The sequence below is a fragment of the Heterodontus francisci genome, chromosome 15 (assembly GCF_036365525.1).
Source record: "Heterodontus francisci isolate sHetFra1 chromosome 15, sHetFra1.hap1, whole genome shotgun sequence".
In the NCBI taxonomy this organism is placed as follows: Eukaryota; Metazoa; Chordata; class Chondrichthyes; order Heterodontiformes; family Heterodontidae; genus Heterodontus; species Heterodontus francisci.
The window spans coordinates 98,744,395-98,770,644 of NC_090385.1; positions in this window are offsets into that span (position 1 = coordinate 98,744,395).

Here is a 26,250-nt window from a genome sequence, read left to right on the forward strand (position 1 = left end):
CTGCTTCACTATCTGAGGAGTCACGCATGGTGCTGAACATTGTGCAATCATCAGCAAACATTCCCACTTCTGACCTTATGTTTGAAGGAAGGTCATTGATGAAGCAGCTGAAGATGGTTGGGCCTCGGCCACTACCCTGAGGAACTCCTGCACTGATGTCCTGGAGCTCAGATGATTGACCTCCAACAACCACAACCATCTTCCTATGCGCTAGGTATGACTCCAGCCAGCGGAGGGTTTTCCCCCTGATTCCCATTGACTCCAGTTTTGCTCGGGCTCCTTGATGCCATACTCGGTCAAATGCTGCCTTGATGTCAAGGGCAGTTACTCTCACCTCACCTCTTCAGTTCAGCTCTTTTGTCCATGTTTGAACCAAGGCTGTAATGAGGTCAGGAGCTGAGTGGCCCTGGTGGAACCCAAACTGAGCATCACTGAGCAGGTTATTGCTAAGCAAGTGCTGCTTGATAGCACTTTTGTTCACACCTTCCATCACTTTCATCAGCCTTGAGAGTAGGCTGATGGGGCGGTAATTGGCCGTGTTGGACTTGTCCTGCTTTTTGTGTACAGGACATACCTGGCAAATTTCCACATTGCAGGGTAGATGCCAGTGTTGTAGCTGTACTGGAACAGTTTGGCTAGGGGCGCGGCAAGTTCTGGAGCACAGGACTTCAGTACTATTGCCGGAATATTGTCAGGGCCCATAGCTTTTGCAGTATCCAGTGCCTTCAGTCGTTTCTTGATATCACACAGAGTGAATCGAATTGGCTGAAATCTGGCATCTGTGATGCTGGGGACTTCAGGAGGGGCCGAGATGGATCATCAACTCGGCACTTCTGGCTGAAGATTGTTGCAAATGCTTCAGTCTTATCTTTCGCACTGATGTGCTGGGCTCCCCCATAATTGAGGATGGGGATATTTGTGGAGCCACCTCCTCCAGTTATTTGTTTAATTGTCCATCACCATTCACAGCTGGATGTGGCAGGACTGCAGAGCTTAGATCTGATCTGTTGGTTATGGGATCGCTTAGCTCTGTCTATCGCATGCTGCTTACGCAGTTTGGCATGCAAGTAGTCCTGGGTTGTAGCTTCACCAGGTTGACACCTCATTTTGAGGTATGCCTGGTGCTACTCCTTGCATGCCCTCCTGCACTCTTCATTGAACCAGAGTTGGTCTCCTGGCTTGATGGTAATGGTAGAGTGGGGTATATGCAGGATTATGAAATTACAGATTGTGGTTGAGTACAATTCTGCTGCTGCTGATGGCCCACAGCGCCTCATGGATGCCCATTTTTGCATTGCTAGATCTGTTCTAAATCTATCCCATTTAGCATGGTGATAGTGGCACACAACACGATGGACGGTATCCTCAATGTGAAGGCGGGACTTCGTCTCCACAAGGACTGTGCGGTGGTCACTCCTACCAATACTGTCATGGACAGAAGCATCTGCGGCAGGCAGATTGGTGAGGACGAGGTCAGGTATGTTTTTCCCTCGTGTTGGTTCCCCCACCACCTGCCACAGACCAAGTCTAGCAGCTATGTCCTTTAGGACTCGGCCAGCTCGGTCAATAGTGGTGCTACAAAGCCACTCTTGGTGATGGACATCGAAGTCCCCCATCCAGAGTACATTTTGTGCCCTTGCCACCCTCAGTGCTTCCTCCAAGTGGTGTTCAACATGGAGGACTACTGAGTCATCAGCTGAGGGAGGGCAGGAGGTGGTAATCAGTAGGAGGTTACCTTGCCCATGTTTGACCTGATGCCATGAGACTTCATGGGGTCCGGAGTGATGTTGAGGACTCCCAGGGCAACTCCCTCCCTACTGTATACCACTGTGCCACCACCTCTGGTGGATCTGTCTTGCCGGTGGGACAGGACATACCCGGGGATAGTGATTGCAGTGTCTGGGACATTGTCTGGAAGATATGATTCCGTGAGTATGACTATGTCAGGCTGTTGCTTGACTAGTCTGTGGGACAGCTCTCCCAACTTTGGCACAAGCCCCCAGATGTTAGTTAGGAGGACTTTGCAGGGTCAACAGGGCTGTGTTTGCCATTGTCATTTTTCGTGTCCGTTGGTCCGCCCGGTTTCATTCCTTTTTATTGACTTGGTAGCGGTTAGGTACAACTGAGTGGCTTGCTAAGCCATTTCAGAGGGCATGTAAGAGTTAACCACATTGCTGTGGGTCTGGAGTCACATGTCGGGCAGACCAGGTAAGGACAGCAAATTTCCTTCCCTGAAGGACATTAGTGAACCAGATGGGTTTTTACAACAATCGACAATGGTTTCGTGGCCATCATTAGACTAGCTTTTAATTCCAGATTTATTAAATTCAAATTCCACCTTTTGCTGTGGTGGGATTTGAACCCATGTCCCCAGAGCAATACTCTGGGTTTTTGGGTTTCCAGTCCAGTGATAATACCACTACGCCACTGCCTACCCGTGCGGACTGCAGCGGTTCAAGAAGGCAGCTCACCACTACCTTCTCAAGGGCAACTAGGGATGGGCAATAAATGCTGGCCTAGCCAGCGATGCCCACATCCCCATAAACAAATTTTTAAAAAATGGGCTAAACAGCTGGCATTGACCACCATGGTACCTGGTCCCACTGCCTTCTCAGAGTCTGTCTGGACGGCCTTCTGGCCCCCTATGCATAGATGATATTTCTACTCCTCTTCACCTCATGCACCAAGACCTCTACTGCAGGGCTGGAAAATCTTGGAGCCCACTCTTTGCCAAGCCTTTCGCCTGCCTTTCCCAGGAACATAGGAATAGGAGCAGGCTATTTAGCCTCTCGAGCTATTCTATTATTCAATGAGATCATGACGGATCCGCAACTTAACTCCATATACCTGCCTTTTCCCCAGATCCCTTAATACCTTTGGCGAATGAAAAATTATCATAGAAACATGGAAATAGAGAAAACATAAAAGAATTATGGCACAGAATGAGGCTATTTGGCCCATCCTGTCTGTGCCAGCCGGAAAAGAGTTATCGAGTCTTACCCCACTTTCCAGCTCTTGTCCGTAACCCAGTAGTTTACAACACTTCAAGTGTATATCCAAGTATTTTTCAATGTTATGAGGGTTTCTGCCTCTACCACTTTTTCAGGCAGTGAGTTCCAGTGAGTTCACCCTCTGGGTGAAAAAACATTTCTCCTTATTTCATTAAGTCATTTAGAGTCATTTAGGGCACCTTCGGCCCATCGAGTCCATGCCAGCTCTCCTTAGAGTAATCCAGTCAGTCCCATTCTCCCGCTCTATCCCTGTAGTCCTGCAAATTTATTTCCTTCAAGTGTCCATCCAATTTCCTTTTGAAATCATTGATTGTCTCCCACCACCCTCATAGGCAGTGAGTTCTAGGTCATTACCACTCGCTGCACAAAAAAGTTCTTCCTCACAGTTCCCTACATCTCTTGTTCAAAACATCTGTGCCCCCTAGTCCCTGTACCATCAGCTAATGAAAACAGCTTTTCTTTGTGTACCTCATCCAAAATGTCATAATCTTGTACAGATTTGTCAAATATCCCCACAATCTCCTTTGCCCCGAGGAAAACAACCTCAGCTTCTTTAACCTAACCTTATATCTAAAATCCATCATCACAACCATTCTGATAAATCTCCTCTGCACTCTCTCAAGGACCCGCACATCCTTCCTAAAATGTGGTGACCAGAATTAGACACAATACTAGTTTTGGCCTAAACAGATCTGTCCTCTAATCCTTCTGCCAATTACTTTAAATCCATGCTCCCTGGTTGTTGACCCCTCTGCTAGACCCTTCCTATCCACTCTATCTAGGCCCCTCATAATTTGATACACCTCAATGAAATCTCCTCTCAGTTTCCTCTGTTCCAAAGAAAACAATCCGAGCCTAACCAATCTTTCCTCATAACCAAAATTCTCCAGTTCTGGCAAAATCCTCATAAATCTCTTCTGTGCCCTCTCTAGTGCGATCATATCCTTCCTGTAATGCGGTGACCAGAACTGTATGCAATGGTGGTTTATACAGTTCTAGACCTACCTCCTGCTCTCATATTGTATGCCTCAGCTAATAAAGGAAAGTATCCTGTATGCCTTCTGCTACCTTCAGGGGTGTGCAGACATGCACTGTGTTCCTCTACACCTCAGTAGCCTATCATTTATTGTGTATTCCTTCCCTTTTTTGCATTACCTCACACTCCAGACTGAACTCCATTTGCCACTTTTTATTTACAGATACAGCACTGAAACAGGCCCTTCGACCCACCAAATCTGTGCCGAACAAGAACCACCCATTTATACTAACCCTACAGTAATCCCATATTCCCTACCACCTACCTACACTAGGGGCAATTTACAATGGCCAATTTACCTATCACCTGCAAGTCTTTGGCGGTGGGAGGAAACCGGAGCACCCGGAGAAAACCCACGCGGTCACAGGGAGAACTTGCAAACTCCACACAGGCAGTACCCAGAATTGAACCTGGGTCTCTGGAGCTGTGAGGCTGCGGTGCTAACCACTGCGCCACTGTGCCGCCCAAAAAGTCAAGTGCTATCTTCCTGCAGTCTACAGCTTTCTTACTTGCCATCAACCATACTATCAATATTAGTATCACCTGCATATTTTGTAATTCACATGCCCTACATTTAAGTCTAACTCATTGATATATACAACAAAAAGCCAGTGACCTAGTACTGGGCCCTACAGAACCCCATTGGAAAAATCCTTCCTTTCACAAAAATACCTTTTGACCATGACCCTTTGCTTCCTGCCACTGAGTCAATGTTTGATCCAACTTGCTGCTTGTCCTTAGTTCCCTTGGGCTGTTATTTATCTGACAAGTCTGTCATGTGGTAACATGTCAAAAGCCTTGGAAAAATCCATGTAGACTACATCAAATGCACTACCGTCAACGACCCTCCTTGTAACCTCCTCAAAAAATTCAATCAAGTTAATGAGACATGACCTTCCCTTAACAACCGTGTCGGATCTAGATACAAAACTGAGGAGCAAGCAGATCACATACTGTTATATGTGATGGGTGACTGTGAGGATGATATTCTCGTAACACAAAGTATTGATGAGGAGAAAGCCACTTATGACGAAGTGAGCAAAGCACTCGATGTATATTTTAATTTGAGAAAAAATATCATTGTGGAGCGCGCCAAATTTAACAAACGCACACAGTGGTAAGGGGAAAGCATTTATAAATGACTTATACAAACTTGCAGAAGACTGTGAGCATGGCAGCTTGAAGAACAAGCTGATCAGGGATAGAATTGTTGTAGGAGTGTAGGATGATGCCTTGTCTGATCACTTGCAGTCAAGAGATGATCTAACCCGAGCAAAAGCAATCCAACTGAGCAGACAGATGGATCTGGCGTAAGAGTTGATCCGCAGAAAATGAGAGCAATCAAGGAGTTTCCAACTCCTAGGAATGTGACAGAGCCACAGAGATTTATGGGAATGGTGAATCAAGTTGGGAAGTTTTTGTCCAACTTAGCTGTAGTCAATAAGCCACAGTCAGTTGTTAAGACAAGATAATACATGGTGCTGGGAGGAAGCACAACAGAGATAGTTTGAGAAAATCAAGGAAATGCTGACATCAGCTGACCTGTTAGCTTAATTTGACCCTGAGCTACCCACTGTCATTACTGCAGATGTATCTTCTGCTGGATTGGGAGCTGTACTGTTTTAGATACAGACAGATGGAAAGTACAGACCAGTTTACTACATATCCTGTTCTCTAACCGAGACTGAGCAGAGATATGCAGTGATAGAGAAAGAAGCATTAGCGGCTACATGGGCTTGTGAAAAGTTTCAGACTACATTATTGGTCTTAACTTCAAGATAGAGACAGACCACAAACCATTAGTAACTCTCCTAAATGCAAAGGAGTTAGCAAAGAAGTCTCCATGAGCACAAAGATTCAGACTGACAATGATGAGGTTTGATGCAAAAGACAGAGTTCCAGGAAGGCAGCAAATCACAGCAGTAGCATATCCCAGTTGCAAGACCTGAACAAGGTGATGTATCTCTTGTTGAAGAGGTTTGTACTGATAACAACAACAACTCTACCAGAGATAACTCAGAGACTGAATGAAATCAGAGATGCACAAAAATCTGATGAAGAATGTGCTCAAGTTAGAGAGTACTGCATCAAAGGATGGCCAGCATACACTCCACACAATCCTATTCTCAGACAGTAATATAAACAGAGAGGACATCTCAGTGTAGTTGATGATTTACTTATTTATGATGAGAGACTGGTCATTCCGAGAGTTCTGAGACTAGACATATTACAAAGATTGCACCAAGGCCATTTGGGCATCACAAAATGTCGAGCCAGTGTGTTACAGTCAAATGAGGAGGAATTGAAGGGCTTCCCTCTTTTCCCTCTCCTTTTTTAACCACAACAGGGTTAATTCTTTCTTAAAGTGGATGCACTGTCTAATTCAGTAGGTGTTTGATTACTTACTTGCTATGATCATAACAAGAACCAACTGGACAGGTTTTCCTGAGTTAAAAAAGAAAGAGGTTAACTTTGTTGTACCTAAACAGAACTAATAAAATAATAAACAATGCGCCAACCTACATTCTCTCACACACACTAGAGTTTTATACACACACAAATAGATTACAGAGTGGGGAAAGGTAGATTGGGTGAGTTAGAGTCCACAAAAAAGGTATACAGTCTGTTGCGTTTGGTGATTTGGCTGGCTTCTAGCTGAGTTCGGTGGTCCTGAGGCTTTTAGTTTGAAGAGGTAGATGATTGGTTTGGTGGGTATCTTGGAGACAGCGAGGCAGATGATTTCCTCCAACAGGCTTTCTGATTGTAGCCAGAGTACGCAAAGGTGGTCAGTCAACAGGCAGGATTTCAAAGCTTTCAAGCTAGAATGGAGAGAGAGGGACCCCCACTTAGGGCCTGCACATGTCAGCTTCTCCTCTGCTGCAGAGAAAAGAAAAAGCTTACAAACCACAGATGGGGAAGGGCTTGTCACATGACAGTCACTCATTGATTCAAACATAGCAGTTAGCATTATTTCTCTGCTTGCTAAAAGAACAGGAGGTTACTTTAAACTTCCTGGGTCTTGGTTCTTGCTGGGAATTGCAGCCATTTTGTCTCCCTTCTCACACACTGGGTCAAAATCCTGGAATTCCCTTCTGCAGCGGTTCAAGAAGACAGCTCACCACCACCTTCTCAAGGGCAATTAGGGGTGGGCAATATATGCTGGCATAGCCAGTGATGCCCACATCCCATGAATGAATAAAAAAAAAGTCCTTTGTAATATAGGATACATCTTAAGCTGCTAGCAGTCATTCTGTTTTAAATGTCTTTTAAAAATGTCTTCGAAAAAAATACAAATTCAGATCTCCAGTCAGTGGGTTAAAGAAAATTGTCATTCAACAAAACACATTGGTGTAACAAATACAAGAAATTCTGTTTGGTGGCCAGATCTTTCAAAATCACTCGAAGAGACTTTATCAAGACGTAACACCTGTGCTATTCATCATCAGGTGACAAGGGCACCACTGATTTCATCTTCTCTTACACAAGATAATGGGAACGTCTAGGGATGGATCTTTTTGAACAGATGAAAAAGGTTCTTGATAGTAGTATGTAGTATAAGGATCTGAAAGTGTTACTGTTTGGGGCAGTGAGAGTAGCACCTCCCACTGTGATGACAATGTAAGAGATCACATGTGTGGTGGGCTTGGGGTGAAGCAAGAAGCATCATGCAGAATGAGAGCTGGACAGGTTTATGGGAAAGTGTATATAGTCCATGTAAATACAATAAATGAGTTACTGTTTAGATTTGCAATGACTCTGAGATCTCTGTAAACCAAGCTCAACCTAGCATCTGAAATGCTAGCAACAATATACAATATGCTCACGGCGGTGAACACACTCAGAAGATTTTAAGAAGCCTGGTACAGTAGTGCCAAAAGGCTGCAGATCTCATGGAGAGGTTGTAAAGAGCTCCAGAGCTGCTCTGTAGTTGATGTAAAGACATGGAGAGTTGGTGAGTCAGCCGTGCAGGCATTCAGTCTGCACCACAGAAGCATGGTGGTCTAGGAGTAAAATCCAAGTCCAGTGATTACAGGTGTTGAGTCACAAAACTGAGTGATTGCTGGGGATCGGGTGAACAACCTTTAGAAAAGGGTAGAAATGTTGTCTAACTGCGCACTGGGCAGGAAAAATGGGAAAAAGACGAATCCTCACAAAGGGCAGATCTGAAGTCGGTAGCCATTCCTCGAACAGACCGCAAGGGAAAAACGCAGGAAACTTCCGAAAGGTGCGGGAACACTTCCATAGTGAGAATGAAAATTTATCAAAAGAAAGAAAACAACCTACAGAATGTAGGAATGATATGAATCCAAAATATACAATGCCTGAAAGGTTTGAGAATTTGGAAGGACCTTGCCAGATTCCGAATTGGTCTCTGTGGAGGAGAAGATTTTTAAGATACAGAATAGCTTCCCAACTGCACAGCAAGTCTGAAGCTGAACAAATAAAAACTTTGCTGTACTCAATAGATACAATTGCTGATGATGTGATCGCAAGGCAGGGCATCAATGAGGCTTTTGATAAGTTTGATGATGTTTTACAAGTCTTTGATAAATACTTTAATTTAAGAAGTAATAAAATCTTAGAAAGGGCCAAGTTTAATAGAAGGGTCCAAAAACTGGGTAAATGGGTGGATACTTTCATTAACAATTTGTACAGACTGGCTGAAGGATGTGAGCATGGAGAGCTCAAGACAGAATTGATAAGAGTTTGCATAGTTGTGGACATTGTGGATGAACCTCTATCGAATTTATTACAGTCAAAAGATGACTTCACCTTGGAGAAGGTGAACAGATGGTCAGACAAGTAGAGGTCTATAGGCAGAACAGAGCGATCCTGAGAGGGATCCTGAGTGGGTCAGAATAACTCCGATGACCATACAGTTCCTGAAGTCCAGGACTGAAAAACAGTCTCCAGACAAAAAGATGCACTTGGTGGGGGGCAGGGGGGCAGGGGGATGGGGAAGATGCAAGATGCCATGAAACCCTGCCACGGTGTGGCGCCATTAAGACCCACAGGTGCAAACAGTGTCCTGCAAATAAAGTGGAATGCTTTAAATATAAGAAGGTGACCATTTTGGAAAATTGTGTCAAAGCAAGACCTCTAATTTTAAAGATTCCAAACAAAAAGTCTTCATGCAAAGAGCGGTTAATGAAGTGGAACAAGCTCCAATGAAAGGTAACTCAGGAAATTTTCTGGGGTAGATCAATGACCCTAACCAGGAATTCTGGACAACAAATACTTATGTTCATGGACATATTACCAATTTTAAATTAGACACTGGAGCAAGCGTTACAGTTTTGTCAGAGAACAAACTGTGGTTATCAACACATTGCTTGCAACCAACAGACACTCAGTTACTTGGTCTAAGAGGGATTGAACTGAAAGTTGAGGGAAAGCTACAGGCAACACTTCAGTACAAGGGAAAGCAGATATTGGAAACACTGTATGTTCTACAGAATAAAGAATTTTCTCTTTTGAGCAGAAGAGTGTGTTTACATCTTCATCTTATCAAAAGGTTGATGAAATCAAGCAACAAGAATCTAAGAGGCACTTTCAAGCAGACTGTACAAAACTTTTTTCATGTGTACGAAGACTGAAGACTGAATACAGCACTGCATTGAGAGAAGATGCTAAACTGATATATATCTTTACGCCTAGGAAGATACCACACCAATTGCTGAAGCACGTCCAAATACAGCTAGACGAGATGACCAGGATGGGAGTCATTTCTCCTGTCACGAAACCAACAGGGTGGTGTTCGGGATTGGTTCCAGTTCCTAAACCAAACGGTACTCTTCACATTTGTGTAGACTTAACTCAGCTGAACAAGGTTGTTGCAAGGGAAATTCATCCAATGTCCTCATTAGACGAAAGTGTGGCAAAGTTATACAGAAGTATTATGTTCACGAAACTCAACGCAAATAGCAGTTTTTGGCAAATTCCATTGGATGAGAAGTCTAGATTACTGATAAGATTCATCACTCTGTTTGGAAGGTTTTGTTTCAATCGTTTACCGTTCAGTATCACATCTGCAGCTGAAATATTCCAAAGGACTTTGTCAAATATTTTACAAGGCCTTAAGGAGTAATATTCCATATGGACGACATTGTAGTCCGTGGTGAATCCGTCGAAAAACATGACCTAAGGGTTAGAGAAGTTTTGAATCATTTACAGGAAGAAGGCCTGATACTTAATGAAAAGTGTGAATTTTCAAGCACGTCTATTCATTTCCTAGGGCACATTGTTAGTAGCACAAGCATAATGGCAGACCTGCAAAAGATGAGAGCCATTAGTGAATTCCCAATTCCTACTTCTGACCAAAATCTTCAAGGATTCCTTGGAATGGTTAATCAGTTGTCAAAATTTTTTCCCAATCTAGCATAAGTTACTGGATCCCTTAAGGCAACTCTTAAAGAAATATCAAGGATGGTGTTGGAATGCACATCAGGAGCAGGAATTGCAAAGGATCAAGGAAATGCTGGTTTCACCAGTTATCTTAGCGCATAACCCTTCACTTCCAACCACAATTGCAGCAGACGGCTCATCTACAGGGCTAGGGGAAGTCCTTTATCAAGAACAGTCAGATGGATGTAGAAGACTGATTTATTATGCCTCTTGAGCATTGTCTGAGACTGAGTCAAGGTACGCTGTCATAGAGTAAGAAGCTCTCGCAGTCACATGGGCTTGCAAAAAGTTCTCAGATTATATTATTGGCCTAAAAGTTGTCACTGAGACAGACCACAAACTCTTAGTTTCCTTACAGGATAAAAAGGAACTCGCTAGAATGCCTCCGAGAATTCAGTGATTCCGGCTGAGGCTAATGAGAGTCACGAACGAAACCGGTGTATGTACAAGGCAAGATGCAAACTTCCACAGATGCTTTATCTAGAGCTACTGTTGACCATCCTACACAACAGAATGTTAAAGACGAGATTGAGTTGTACTCAGAGTACGTTACGTTGCAATAGGCAGCAAGTTCACAAAAGCTTCAAGAAATTCGTCAGGCTCAGAAGTGAGATGAGGAATGCATCCAAGTACGCCAATACTGCACACCAGGTTAGCCACAACAACATCCCAGTGGTACAGTGATGAAAATGTTTTTCAAGTTCAGGAAGCACTTCACTATTGTGGATGATTTGCTGGTATATAATGACAAGCTGGTGATTCCAGTCTCACCCCGGACAGATACCTTGGAAAGATTACATCAGGGCCACATAGTTGTCACGAAATGCAGAACAAGGGCTCAGTCTTCTGTCTGGTGGCCAGAAATATCCAGAGATATAGAATACATGATCTCTAATTGCCAGGTATACACAGTACACAGACCAGACAAAAGGAAACCCCCTTATATCAACACCATTTCCAACCGACTGCAGGAACATCTAGGGATGGATCTATTTATATTCTATGGAAAATTCTACATGATAGTGATTAATTATTTTCAAGATGGATTGAAGTGAAAAAGTTGTATACAATGACTACCGAGTCTGTCATTCGAGTTTTACAGGAGATCTTCGCAACACATAGTATTCCTGATGAAGTTATGTAAGATAATGGACCACAATTTGCAAATACTTCACACAATTTGCAGGAAAATGTGGATTTGCACATCTTACAAGTTCCCTGAGATATCCCCAATCTAATGGTGAAGCTGAAAGAGGAGTCAAGAACCATTAAAGCATTGTTGAAGAAAAATGAAGATTTTCAAACTGCACTCTTAAACTACAGATCTACTCCATTGTTAAGTGGATTAGCACCGTCCGAGCTGTTGATGGGGAGGAAGCTCAAAACTCAACTTCCTAACTTACCCAAAAAAATACTTCCACGGCTAGAAGTCCAGGATTGTCAGAGAGTTCAAGACAGAGAGAAGTCTTACAAGCTCAGAATTACAATAGGAGATATTGTACCAGAAACCTACCCAAGCTCAAGGAAGGGCAAAAGGTATGGATACGAAACCAAGACAGACAAGGAGTAATTATCCTGCAAGATGATACTTATCAGAGATCTTATTTGGTACATTCTCCAGAAGGAGTATCAGACAAAGTAGGAGGAAACCTTTTTCTTATTCCTCAAAGACGTCAATCAGTCATATATTTGGATGAACCAGATATTGATCCTGACGTTCAGAGAAAGCTGGATACTGCAAACGTCAATGAAGGACATCCAAGTCAATGACCAAGAGTTCAGAGAAAGACTACTGATCTTCTGAGCCTGACAAGAACACGATCAGTGTCAGTGGCAAAGCCTCCTGACCGATTAAATCAGTGATGTCAGAGACTTGGGGGGAGAAGGGGTACGGAGTAAAGTAAAAATGAATGTCTATATATATATATATATATATATATATATATATATATGGACGAAGACTTGGGGGTAGATATTGTATAAGGGTCTGGAAGTGTTAATGTTTGAGACAGTGAGAGTAACACCTCCCACTGTGATGATGATGTAAGAGATCACATGTGTAATGGGCTTGGAGAGAAGCAAGACCTGAAAAAAGACCTGAAACATTAACTTGGCTTCTCTCTCCACAGATGCTGCCTGACCTGCTGTGTTTTTCCAGCATTTCTTGTTTTTATTTCAGATATCCAGCGTCTGCAGTATTTTGCTTTTATCCAAACGGGAGAGCCAGTTTCGATCTGTGACCAAAATAGGTATGGAGAAGTGGTAGAGCAGACACCACATCCAAGATCCTACATTGTCCATATAGAGCATGGTATACCTGGTGTACCTATTCATAACATTTTAATGATCTGTTTTAGTGACAATACAGATGCTGCCTCATATCTAGGGAACTCTGTTATCTCCAAAATCTAACGGACCAGAGATGCTGCATTCATCCACTAATCCAGAAGACAACCCGACTGATGAACCTGAGTCTACTAATTCCACTCTTGTACAGCAGAGTCAGAGAGACCACTCAGAGGACTCAAAACCTCAATCCCCTTCAAAGGAAACGAGGACTCATTATGGTCGACTTTTGAAATCACCACAGTGATTGTCTATGTAAAAAATGGAAGTCAGAGACCTGGGGAAAGATGTAGTATAATGTGGTATACTGGGCATTGGGTTGTTATTGGGTAAAATATACTAATCATGCTGCATACCTCATCACAGGAAGTGATGTAGCACCACGTGTGTGGATCCCTCGTGTACAGGCTTGGAAGATGTAAACCATAGCAGTATGGCATGTTTCTTTTAACCCCTCTCACTTTTCAGATATTCTGTACTCGTCTAACAGTAAGCAGAATATTACAGCGACCACCTCCAGAAATGTGCTATCCACATAACTCTCAACCTCGAGGAAGCATTACAGTGACACCAGTTATTGCTCAAGCTCCGAAACCCAGAGCTCAAGATGCTCTAGCTGATGACACTTCATGCACATGTGGTTGTCAAGGACATGAGAAGTTTCCTGGAGTTCCCACATGGCACAGGACTGAGGTGACCTGCCCTGCTTCTATTTATTAGACAACTTGGTAAACTTAGCAGAAATAAACTTAAGACTTGTCCCTGATCTGGACATTAAAAAAACTCAACAGTTACTCACCTTGTGCTCCCTTACCTCCAGACTGCTTCTGTTTACTCACCCGATTTATTCAACCTCAGAGCTCCTCCCTTTCGTGGGCTTTCTCTCCAGCTCTCTTAATACTCCTGATGCCTCTACTCTTGTCACTTCTGCTCACATTTATGCTCAATCTCAGATTTAACATTAAGTATTGATCCAACTACAATTGCCATTTTCAGAAGAGAGTTCCAAACATCCTTTGTGTGTAGAAGTGTTTCCTAATTTCACTCCTGAAAGGTCAGGCTGCAACGCTTAGACTATGGCCCTAGTCCAAGACTCCCCAAACAGTGACAATAGTTTCTCTCCATCTACTCTGTCTGTTCTTCTTAGTTTCTTGAAAACTTCCATCAAAGTACCCTTTAACCTACTAAATTCCAAGGAATACTATCTAATTCGTGTAAACTCACCTCATATTAGAGTCATAGAGTTATACAGCTCAGAAACAGGCCCTTTGGCCCATCGTGTCTGTGCTGGCCATCAAGCACCTATCTATTCTAGTCCCATTTTCCAGCACTTTGCCCGTAGCCTTGCATGCTATGGCGTTTCAAGTATTCGTTTAAATACTAACACTTCAAGTCCAAATTTCATTCTGGTAAATCTACGCTGCAGTCCCACCAAGGTAAATATATCTTCTGTAAGGTGTGATGCCCAGAAATGATCACAGTACTCCAGGGCTTTTTATAGCTGAAACATGGCTTCAACCCACTTGTATTTTACTCCGCTAGGTATAAAGCCAGCATTCCATTAGGCTTTTTGATTATTTTCTGTACCTGGTCATGACATTTTAATGATCTCTGTTCCTGGACTCTGACACGTCTTTGGTCCTCCACTGTCTCTAGTTTTTCACCATTTAGAAAGTGCCCTGTTCTATTCTTTTTAGGTCCAAAGTAGATGACAACACATTTACCGACATTGAAATCTACTTGTCACAGTTTAGCCCATTGACTTAATATATCAATGAAGAATCATAGAATCATAGAGCGTTTACGACACAGAAAGAGGCCACTTGGCCCATCGTATCTGTGCTGGCCGATAAATGAGCCACTCAGCCTAATTCCACCTTTCAGCATTTGGTCCGTAGCACTGCAGGTTATAGCACTTCAGGTGCATATCCAGACATATTTTAAATGAGGTGAGGGCTTCTGCCTCTACGACCCTTTCAGACTGTGAGTTCCAGACCCCTACCACCCTCTGGGTGAAAAACATTTTCCTCATCTCCCCTCTAATATTTCTACCAATCACTTTATACCTCATCACTGACCTCTCTGCTAAGGTAAATCGGCCCTTCACATCCACTCTATCTAAATCCCTTACAACTTTGTAGATTTCAATCAAATCTCCCCTCAATCTTCTCTGTTCCGGGGAGAACAACCCCAGCCTATCCAATCTTTCCTCATTGCTGCATTTTTCCAGTCCTGGCAACATCCTCGTAAATCTCCTCTGTACCCTCTCTGGTGCAAATACATCCTTTATGTAATGAGGTGACCAGAACTGCACACAGTACTCAAGTTGTGGCCGAACCAATGAGTTATACAGTTCCAGCATAACCTCCCTGCTCTCATATTCTATACCTTAGCTAATAAAGGAAAGGATTCCATATGCCTTCTTAACCACCTTATCGACTGTCCTGCTACGTTCAGGGATCTGTGGACATTCACTTCAAGGTGCCTCACTTCCTCTACGCATCTCGGTATTTTCCCATTAATCGTGTATTCCTTTGCTTTGTTTGACTTCCCAAATGCATCACCTCACACTTCTCCAGGATGAATTCCATTTGCCACTTTTCTGCCCATCTGACCGGACCATCAATATCTTCCTACAGCCTCCAACTATCCTCCTCACTATCTACCACACGGCAAATTTTTGTGTCATTTGCAAACTTCTTGATCATGCCCCCTACATTTACGTCCAAATCATATACCACAAAAAGCAGGGGTTCCAGTACTGAGCCCTGTGGAACGCCATTGGCAGTCGCTAAAACAGCCGTCAACAATTACCATTTCTTTCCTGCCACTGAGCCAATTTTGTATCCACCTTCCTACACTTCCCTGGATCCCAAGAGATTTTATTTTGTTAATCAGTCTCCCATGTGGTATCTTGTGAAAAGCCTTGCTAAAATCCATGTGGACCACATCAACTGCACTACCCTCATCAATCCTCCTTGTTACTTGTTAAAAAAATTCAATCAAGTTAGTCAGACAAGATCTTCCCTTAACAAATCCATGCTGACTATCCTTGATTAATCCATGCCTTTCTAAGTGACAGTTTATCCTGTCTCTCAGTATTGATTCCAATAAATTTCCCACTACCGAGGTTAGACTGACCGGCCTATAATTATTCAGTCTATCCCTTGCTCCACTTTTAAACAAGGTATAATATCAGCAGTCCTCCAATCCTCTGTCACCACACCTGTATCCAGTGAGGATTGCAAAATAATTGCCAGACCCTCCACTATTTCATCCCTGGCTTCTTTTAACAGCCTGGAGTACATTTCATCCAGCCCTGGTGATTTATCCACTTTCAAGGATGCGAATCTCATTAATAGTTTGTCTTTCTCTATGTTTATCACATCCAATACTTCACACTCCTCCTTCTTAACTATAATATCTGCATCGTCCCCATCTTTTGTGAAAACAGATGCAAAATATTCATTAAGAACCAAACCAACACCTTCTGCCCATACACATAGGTTACCTTTTTGGTGTTTTATGGGCCTTACTCTTTCCTTAGTTATCCTCTTACTCTTACTGTATTGATAAAACATCTTTGGGTTCACCTTGATTTTGCTTGCCAATATTCTTTGATTCCCTCTCTTTTCTTTCCTAATTTCCTTTTTGATTTCACCCCCTCCACTTTCTATACTCCTTCTGGGTTTGATTTCATTAGTCTGTCCATTGATCAGTGTTCCCTGTACTTGATTGCTTAAGCTGAAGGTGGAGCTGAAGAATTAAAACTAAAACCAAAAGAGACATAGCAAGAAGATTCTACGAAACACTGTTCTGAAGAAGACATTGTTCTGAGATCTTGTAAGAGCTGAAATATTTTAAAGTGTTGTAAATAAACCGGTTGGTGATTTAATACAAGTTTGATATCTGCATTACTCTTAGATAAATCAGATATACATAATATTTCCAGCAACCCAATGTAAACATAACACCTCCCACTGACCTGACTCTGATTTACCTTCACTGAATCACTCCTCAGCTTAGTAAAATTGACCTTGCCCCAATTGAGAACTCTAACTCCTGTTCTGTCCTTGTCCATAATTATGTTAAAACTGACTGAATTATGATTGCTACCATCAAAATGCTTTCCCACTGCCACTGCTTCCACCTGCCCAGCTTCATTGCCTAAAACTAAGTCTAAAACTGTACCCTCTCATGTTGGACTTCCTACATACTGACCAAAACGTTCTCCTGAATGCACCTCAAGAATTCTGCTCCCTCAATTCCTTTCACACTTAAACTATCCCAGTTAATATTGGGGTAGTTAAAATCCCCTACTATTACTATCCTATTGTTTTGCACTTCTCAGAGATTTGCCTAGATATCTGCTCTTCTATCTCCCTCTGACTGTTTGGCGGTCTATAGTACACCCAGTGTGATTGCCCCTTATTTGTTCCTTAGCTATGCCCTCATTTGATGAACCTTCTGACATATCATCCCTCCTCACAGCTGTAATTGTTTCTTTGACCAAAATTGCCACGCCCTCTCCATTTTTACCACTTCTACATCGCATCTGAAAACCCTGTAACGAGGAACGTTGAGCTGCCATTCCTGTTCCTCTTTTAACCATGTTTCTGTAATAGCTATGATATCATACTGCCATGTGTCTATCTGTGAGCTCCGCTCATCTGCTTTATTTGCTATACTCCTTGCATTGAAATAAATAATTGAGCACTGCCAAACTCTTTTTTTTATTTTCTGACCTTTGTTTCCTCTGTCTTCCAGACTCATCCATTAATTTTCTGCCTTCCATTTTCATTTCTGATTTTGTTCCAACTGAGAGTACCCTCAGGTCCCCATCCCCCTGCCAATATCTCTTTGTAATTTTATGCTTCCATCTATACTGCTTACAAAAGCGCCCATCTTTGTGCCTGTGGCAAAATTGGTGATGTGGTTTTCTATCCCATCATCTGAGTCATTAATAAACATGGTGAATAGTTGAAGCACCAACAAAGATCCCCGTGGGAAACTTGTCAGATCCTGCCAGTTAGATTACCTGCCCTTTGTTGTGATATTGCTTTAACTGCTTTAATACTAGTTAACATCCTACTGAATATGTAAATAATTTAGTATACATCATCACAGGAAGTGATGCAAGTGATATAGTCGTTGCAGCAGTGTTTGTCAGCAGGTAGCACGTGCATCAAAGAGCTCTCCTGTAATTCTGTTATTCTGTAATAAAAAACCCTTTGTTTAACTTGCCATTAGCTCTCATAGTGCTTGGTATGTTTGTGTTGAGAATGCAATAACACAACGCCCATTATCCCTACTTTCTGTCTCCTGCCACTTAGCCAATCTCCGAACTGGGTCAATAATTTTCCTTCAGTTCCATAAGCTTCAACTTTAGCTAGCAGTCTCTTTTGAGGAACTTTATCAAATCCTTTCTGGAAGCCCATATAAATAACATCCCTGTCCACTACTTTAATCATCTCTTCAAAAAATGCATTAGGTTTGTCAGGACAGCCTACCCTTTACAAATCCATGTTGTTCAGAATCACTTGTTGAATGACTTCCAGCACCAGTTCCAGCTACAATGCACCTCCCCTTTAAATAGTGAAAGATATCTTTAACTTGTTCTAGCCTCTCACTATCTTGTGCCTCCTGTTCAGGCGTGCAGCCACTCAACAGTATGCTTAGCCCTGGATCCATGCTACAAACATTTATATTAGCAGGCAGCATAAGGTTTACATGTGGCTTGTCACAAGCAACAGGTGTGGGATAATTCTTCATCGTGATCCCCGTTCTTGGGCCAGTCCAATTTCGCAGCCATAGAAAATGGAACTCCAGGGCAGAGAGAAGGTTCCAGCATGACAAATATGGCACTGGAGGCAGTGCTGTTGGAGGTGGGCAGGAGAAGAGGCACCATGGTTCTGCAGTGGGGGCCAGGAGGCTGTCAAGAATCACCCTTGGAAGGGAGTGGGAGCAGGTGGCAGGGTCCTGGACCTGAGGCTCTGGCAGCAGTGCCACAAGAAATGTTATGACCTTATGCAGTGAATGCATCTTCATTTGACACCTTTTACCCACCACACCACCAATTGCTCATGCTGCTCAATGCACCACACCCTCATCAATCACTCAGTACTACTCCTTGGCAGTCAGGACTCGCGCCTAACATCCAGATACTCCATCTCACCCTCACACACCCACCAATGATTCTAGCCTCACATCCACCTCTCTCTGCCTCCATATATCTCAAGTTATTCAGTTATAGCAGGTACATCACCCAAACACAGTGCTCCCCAGCCAGTGACATTCTGTCCTCCCTCTTGTACGACAAGGTGGCACACAATGGAAGGGAGAAGAGCAGAACTGGTGGGGGCAATAACGCCGTCATTGCCTGAGCCCTACAGAGGAGATGCCTTGAAGCATCATGGGGATTGAGGAATACGGCATGTTCCTACCTTATATCCCTTCTAAACTCTCAGCACACTCTCATCCAGCTACCTGGTATGATGAGCAAGAGGCTGATGGTGTGACTAGGGACCTGCCTCCCACTTCCTGAAAACCCACCTTGCTTTTCTGATTTCTTGCTCACAGGCTTCAGCTCAGATGCTGGCACTGCACATACTTTAGAGGCCAGTATAGAGTTGGGATCATCACGTGGAGAGTCATCCAAGCACGAGTGGGCTGCAGCCAAGCCAGGGGTAAAGGAGGGTGGGGTCACTGACGGGTTTTGCTGCAGGGGTCTCGGATGGGGATCTTGATGGGGTAGAATATAGAAGAATGCCGATGGGCATGCACACTGAAATGCTGTGTACATTGGCAGCATCCTGTCACTGTCAAGGAGCATGGAAGATTCTGGCTCCAAGTCGGCAGATGACATGGTGCAGAGCTTGCCCTCTCTGCAGCCTCTGCTCCATTTTCCAGGTGTGCTGCAGACCTAGAGGTACTGCCACTGCTTTCCTGTTGTAGCCTTTGTGTGAACAGGTCACCAAATCCTCTGCCCTCCCTACGAGGATGCAGCAACACTCTCTGACAATTCTAGGAACTCACCACAACACCTCCAGAAACACTCCAGAGTACTTTGCAATAACAGAAGTTCTTCAAAATGAACTTACCTGCAATTTGGGCACCTGGTTCTTTAATAATGATAGTGCAGAGCCCCCTTGCAGGTCAGCGCTTGTTTGTGGGGTGGCATGCAAACTCTTTGACCAGACCTGCCTGGTCCAGATTAGGTATTCTGGTATTGCATTAACCAATAGGATTGTGTAACGCCAGGATAGCGCTCCTCCACAGCCTTCGCGTGCACGCTTCTCAAGCGGACACGTCATGCTGGTCAAGCTAGAAGCAGCTGGTGGAACAGCACGGCCCAGCAAAATGGGGCTAGACCTTGCTATGGAGATGAAATTTACAGCCATGATCTTCCGACTGAGAGCAGAGAGTGCTACCACCTGAGCTGACATGTTGCCCAAACTGAGATCAGATAACCCTGTTCAAACCATGGAATGTACTTGGTGTGTTACTGATTTCTCTGACATACTCACTAAGGCCCTGGGGAAACCCTTTGTTTGTTTCTCCATATACTGGGGATTATTTTAATCAAGATTTTCACAGCCGAGGTATTTCCCAAATCACTGTCCTAATCAGTACACGGCATGCCTGTTCCAATCACTAAATATTCAGTAATTTGATTTCTCACTCCAAAAGATCTTTAATTCATTCAAAGTGAATTCCAGTTTCTGACACCTGGCACAGGCTCCTACACATTTCATCCCCTTCCATTGCTCATTATTCATCTTGCTCGCAATCTTAATATGTTTTCCAGATTTGATTTTGTATAGATTTTTGATAATATCTATCTATCTATCTATCTATCTATCTATCTATCTATCTATCTATCTATCTATCTATCTATCTATCTATCTCGCTCTGACCCTCCGCACTCTGATTCCCATCCTAAGTTACAATTGGGGCTTTATTGTCTCAGCAGTTAGACCAGCAACTTGGGAAGGATATTGTTGAACTGTCATGTTTGTGGAATCTCACCACAGCAATAGCCAGAACCTGATAAATAGTTCAGATATCTTTAGCACAGAAACAGACCATTCAGCCCAACTAGTCTATCCTGGGGTTTATGCTCCACATGTCATCACTTCATGTCATCCTACCAGCATAACATTATACTCCTTTCTCCCTTATGTGTTTATCTAACTTCCCCTTAAATGCATCTATGCTATTCACCCCAACTACTCCCTGTGGTCGCAAGTTCTACATTCTCAACGCTATCAGAATAAAGAAGTTTCCCCTGAATTCTTTATTGGAATTATTACTATCATAAATTTCTGGCCCTGAGTTTTGGGCTTGCCCACATATGGAAACATTGGGTTCAATTTAATGCAAGCGGCGGTGGCCCCAATGGTGGGCCAGAAAGCTGGTGATAACCCCACCAGGTCCATTTCCGGGGGCCCCAACATGATTCTCTGCCCAACAGGCAATTAACTGCCTGCCGTCGGGGCTCCAGTCCCTTTAAGGGCAAATATCCTGCATACACTAGAAGCCGACCAATTGGAGATTGGGCACTCTTCAGTCCCAGCAGCACCACTGGGTGTGATGGCCACTGATGGGATTGCACCCAGCCAGGACCAGCAAGATGGAGCCGGCCCAGGTAAGTGGGGTCGGGCTTGCCAGGGCTAGTCAGGCAGACCCCAGTGAGGGGAGTGGGGGTGTCTTTGGTGAGGGTAGGAGGGGGGTGTTTCAGAAGGGGCAGCATTGCTGCTGAGGGGCAGGGCCCTCCGTGAATCACAGAGTGGCCCATCAGGAATGCTCACCACCAAAGCCCACAGGGAGGTGGTTTCCCTTTCCCCACGTGGCGGAGGGTTTCCTCCTACCCAACTGCTGGTAGAATAGCAGTGGCAGTGGGAAGAGGCCCTTCAGTGGCCCTTAATTGGCAACATAAGTATCTCAATTGGCCTCTGGACAGGAAGACTGTTCTCGACCTTCCCCACCCCTGATTGAATTGAACGGAGTCTGAAAGGTGATGGCATTCCATCTCCAGCTTTCCCACCTGATTCTACACCAACCCCCACCCCCCCACCATCACTACCCACTCCTGTGGGCCGGAGTAAGTTCCACCCATTTTCTCTACGCCTACCTTAAAGAAGCACTTCGGAATTTTAAAGGTTTCTATTAGGTAATCCTGCAGTCTCCTCTTTTCTGGAGAAAACAGCCCCAGCCTGTTCAGTGTTTCCTGATAGTTATAATCTCCTCATTCTGATATCATCCTTGTAAATCTTTTACGTACATTTTCCAATGCCTCTATAGTATATCACTTTTGTAGTATGGAGAACTGCGCCCAGTATTCTGAATGTGACCTAACCAAGATTCTATACAAGTTAAACATAAGTTTTCTGCTTTGAAATCTATTTCTCTAGCAATAAACCACAGTGCATTAGTTATAACTTTTATGGCCTTACAGTGCAGTGTTTACATTTTAATGGTCTTATTAAGCTCCATTACTATTTTCAATGATCTGTGAATTTGCATTCCTAGATTCTTTGCTCCTCTATCCCACTTAGATTCTTACTTTCCAAGGAGTATATGGCCTCCTGATTCCACCTACCAAAATGTACCTCCTCATACTTATCTATATTGAAGTTATTTTGCCATTTCAAAGCCTATTCTGCATGTTTCTTAACCTTTTCTTGTATATTGTCACAATCTTCCTCATTATTCCTCAATACCCCCAATTCAGTATCGCACGCAAATGTTGATATTGTATTTCTGATTTCTGTGTCAATGGTGAACAATAATGGTCCCTGTGGAATATTGCTTCCCACTTTCTACCAGTCTGAGTAACTAACTTTAACCCCTACTTTCTGTTTTCTGTTTTATAGCCAGATTGTAATCCATTCTGCTACTTGCCCCTGACTCCACATTCTCTGACCTTATTCATGAGTCTGCTATGTAGTACCTTATCGACAATCCATGTTTATCACATCTGCTGCATTACCTTTGTCTGCTCTTTCTGTTACTTCTTCAAATGAGGTTGGTCAAGCTTGACCTTCCCCTTTGAAATCCGTGCTGACTGTTCTTTATTATAGTTTCAGTTACAAGATGTTTTTCTATTACATCTTTGAGTAAAGATTCCATTATCTTTCCTATCACGAGGGGAGAAAATGTAAAATTGAATAGTTCCACTGCTATCTGGTTGAAGGAAAATGTCAGTCACTGTGACAATGAAACACGAACTAACAGTAATATTACTTAATGAACATACTCAAACACTAGGGATCAATTCATTATTGGATATTAATGTTAAACCTTTGACAAACACATTTTTTATTAAAACTCCATGTAATTTTTCTCTGTGTCACCCTTGTCCTTTTCTTTTTTATTATTTAACCATTATGCCTCTTCAAACATTTTTTGGCTTTACAGAGGAATGGAAAAATGTTATAAAACTATGTGTTAATGGCCCAACAGAGACACTTTACCAGCAGCCACTGAAAGATCAGATTCTGAACACCGGTGGAGTGACAGTTGCTGTGAAGAAACACATCTGGAGCAGTCAGAGCTGATGGCCAGAGTGTGTTCCACTGCTCTCCTGACCAACTTCCCACTTCCCACCTTCCGTAAACTACAGCTCATCCAAAACTCTGCTGCTCATATCCTAACTTGAACCACGTCCTGTTCGCCCATCACCCCTGTGTTCACTGACCTACAATGGGTCCCAATTATACAATGTCTCAATTTTAAAATTCTCATCCTTGTCTGCAAATCCCTCCATGCCCTCACCCCTCCTTACCTCTGTAATCTCCTGCGGCCACACAACCCTACAAGATATCTGCACTCCCCTAATCCTGACCTCTTGAGCACCCCCAATTTTAATTGCTCCACTATTGGCGGCCATGCCTACAGCTGCCTGGGCCTGAAAGAAGGAAAGAAAGACTTACATTTATATTGCGCTTTTCATGACTAACGAATGTCTCAAATTGCTGTACAGCTAATGAAGTATTTTTGAAGTAAAAATAGAAAGTGCTGGAAATACTCAGCAGGTCTGGCAGCATCTGTAGAGACAGGAGCAGAATTAACGTTTCAGGTCTGTGACCCTTCATCAGAACTGGGAAAAGTTAGAAATGTAATAGATTTTGAGCAAGTGAAACGGGGGTGGAGGGAAGACGAACAAAAGAGGAGGTCTGTGATAGGGTGGAGGGCAAGATAGATTAAATGACAAAAGGTTTTACGGTACAAAGCCAAAGGGAGTGGTAATGAGACAAGTAAAGAAACAAAAGATGTGTCTAGATGAGGCGTGAATGGCAGAATAGCAACCATCTGAGAGCAAAGTAAAGGGATTAAGAAGAACGAGAAAAAAATGAACCAGCAAAAAAAAAATGGGTACAGAGGTTATGATCTAAAATTGTTGAACTCAATGTTGAGTCCAGAAAGTGGTAAAGTGCCCAGTCAAATGACGAGGTTCTTTGCGTTAAGCTTCATTGGAACACTGTAGCAGGCCAAGAAGAGAAAGGTCAGAGGGGGAGAAAGGTGGAGAATTGAAATGACAAGTGACATAAAGCTCAGGGTCGTGTTTTTGGACTGGACGGAGGTGTTCCGTAAAGCGGACACCCAATCTGCGTTTGGTCTCCCCACTGTTGAGGAGACTACATTGTGAGCAGCAAATACAGTATACTGCATTGAAAGAAGTACAAGTAAATTGCTGTTTCACTGGGAAGGTGTTTTTGGGGCCTTGGATGGTGATAAGGGAAGAGGTAAGAGGGTAAGTGTTGCATCTCCTGCACTTGGAAGGAAATGTGCCATAGGAATAGAATAAGATGTTGGGGACGACTGAGGAGTGGATCAGGGTGCCACGGAGAGAATGGTCCCTTTGGAATGCTGAAAGGGGAGGGGAGGGTGAGATGTGTTTGGTGGTGACATTATGCTGGAGATGACGGAAATGGCCGAGAATGATCAGTTAAACACGAAGGCTGGTGAGGTGGAAGGTGAGGACAAGGGGAACCCAATCATGGTCTGGGAGGGAGGGGAAGGGGTGGGGCCAGAATTGGGTGAAATAGATCAGACACGGTTGAGAGCCCTGTCAACCACAGAGGGGGAGAATCCTTGGTTGAGGAAAAAGGAAGATATATTGGAAGTGTTAGTAGGGAAGATTGAATCATCTGAACAGATGCACCAGAGCCAGAGAAACTGGAAGAATGGAATAGAGTCCTTACAGGAAGCGGGGTGTGAGGAAGTGCAGTCAAGCACTTTGGCAGTGTAATCACTGTTGTAATGTAGGAAACGTGGCAGCCAATTTGTGCACAGCAAGCTCCCACAAACAACAATGTGATAATGATCAGATAATCTGTTTTTTGTGATATTGATTGAGGGTTAAACATTGGCCAGGACACTGGGATAACACCCCTGCTCTTCTTTGAAACAATGCCATGGGATCTTTTCCATCCATTGCAGCAGGCAGATGGGGCCTTGGTTTAAAGTCTCACCTGAAAGACAAAGTCCTTACACTGCATTACCCCCTCAGAATTGCACTGGAGTGTCAGTCTTGATTTTTGTGCTCAAGCCCTGGAATGGACTTGAACTCAGAACCTTGTCTTCCCTCCCTAAACCTCTCGACCTCACTTTCTTCCTTTAAGACACTCCTTAAAACCTACTTCTTTGACCAGTCTTTTGATCACCTATCCTAATGACTCCTTATGTTGCTTAGTGTTAATTTTTATCTGATAATGCGCCTGTGAAGCGCCTTGGGATGTTTTACTATGTTAAAGATGCTATATAACTGCAAGTTGTTGTTGTTTGGTCCACTTCCCAACACTACTAATGCTAGACTGGGGCATTCAAATGGGTTAATAACACTGCTTATCTTCACACTCGATATTTTATTGAATTATCTTTGAAAATATTCACTTGGGGAATGGAATGTATCTGTGTAATGTACCATTTAGAACATTTTCTGTTGAAATGCAAATTCTCAGTGTGAGTGTAAGGGCAAGGTGGGAGAGCTGGGGGAGGGGACATGTTAATGTGGATGAAAACTCAATTAGCCTGGCACCCTGGGTTGTTGTCACAGCAGACTGAGACTGATGCTTTCTTTTATGTTAAGGTATCTGTACAAATATTACGAGGCAGTCAGCCTATTTCTTTGGTTTCTATGGGAACTGTAGAACTAAATGTCAAGGGGCTGCATAGCTAAGTGTAAACATTGAGTCGATTGGAAGTGTGGCAAATTGATTTTTTTAATTGATTTTGCATGTTGAAAAGACTGATTGGGCTGTCACTGGTGACATGGCACCCATAAATTTATGAATATTTTAGATAAGAAAAAAGAAAGACTGCATTTCTATAGCGCCTTCCATGAATTCAGGTCTTTCCAAAGAGCTTGACAGTCAATGATGTACTTTTTAAGTGTAGTTGCTATTGTACTTTAGGAAATGCAGCAGCCAATTTGCATACAGCAAGATC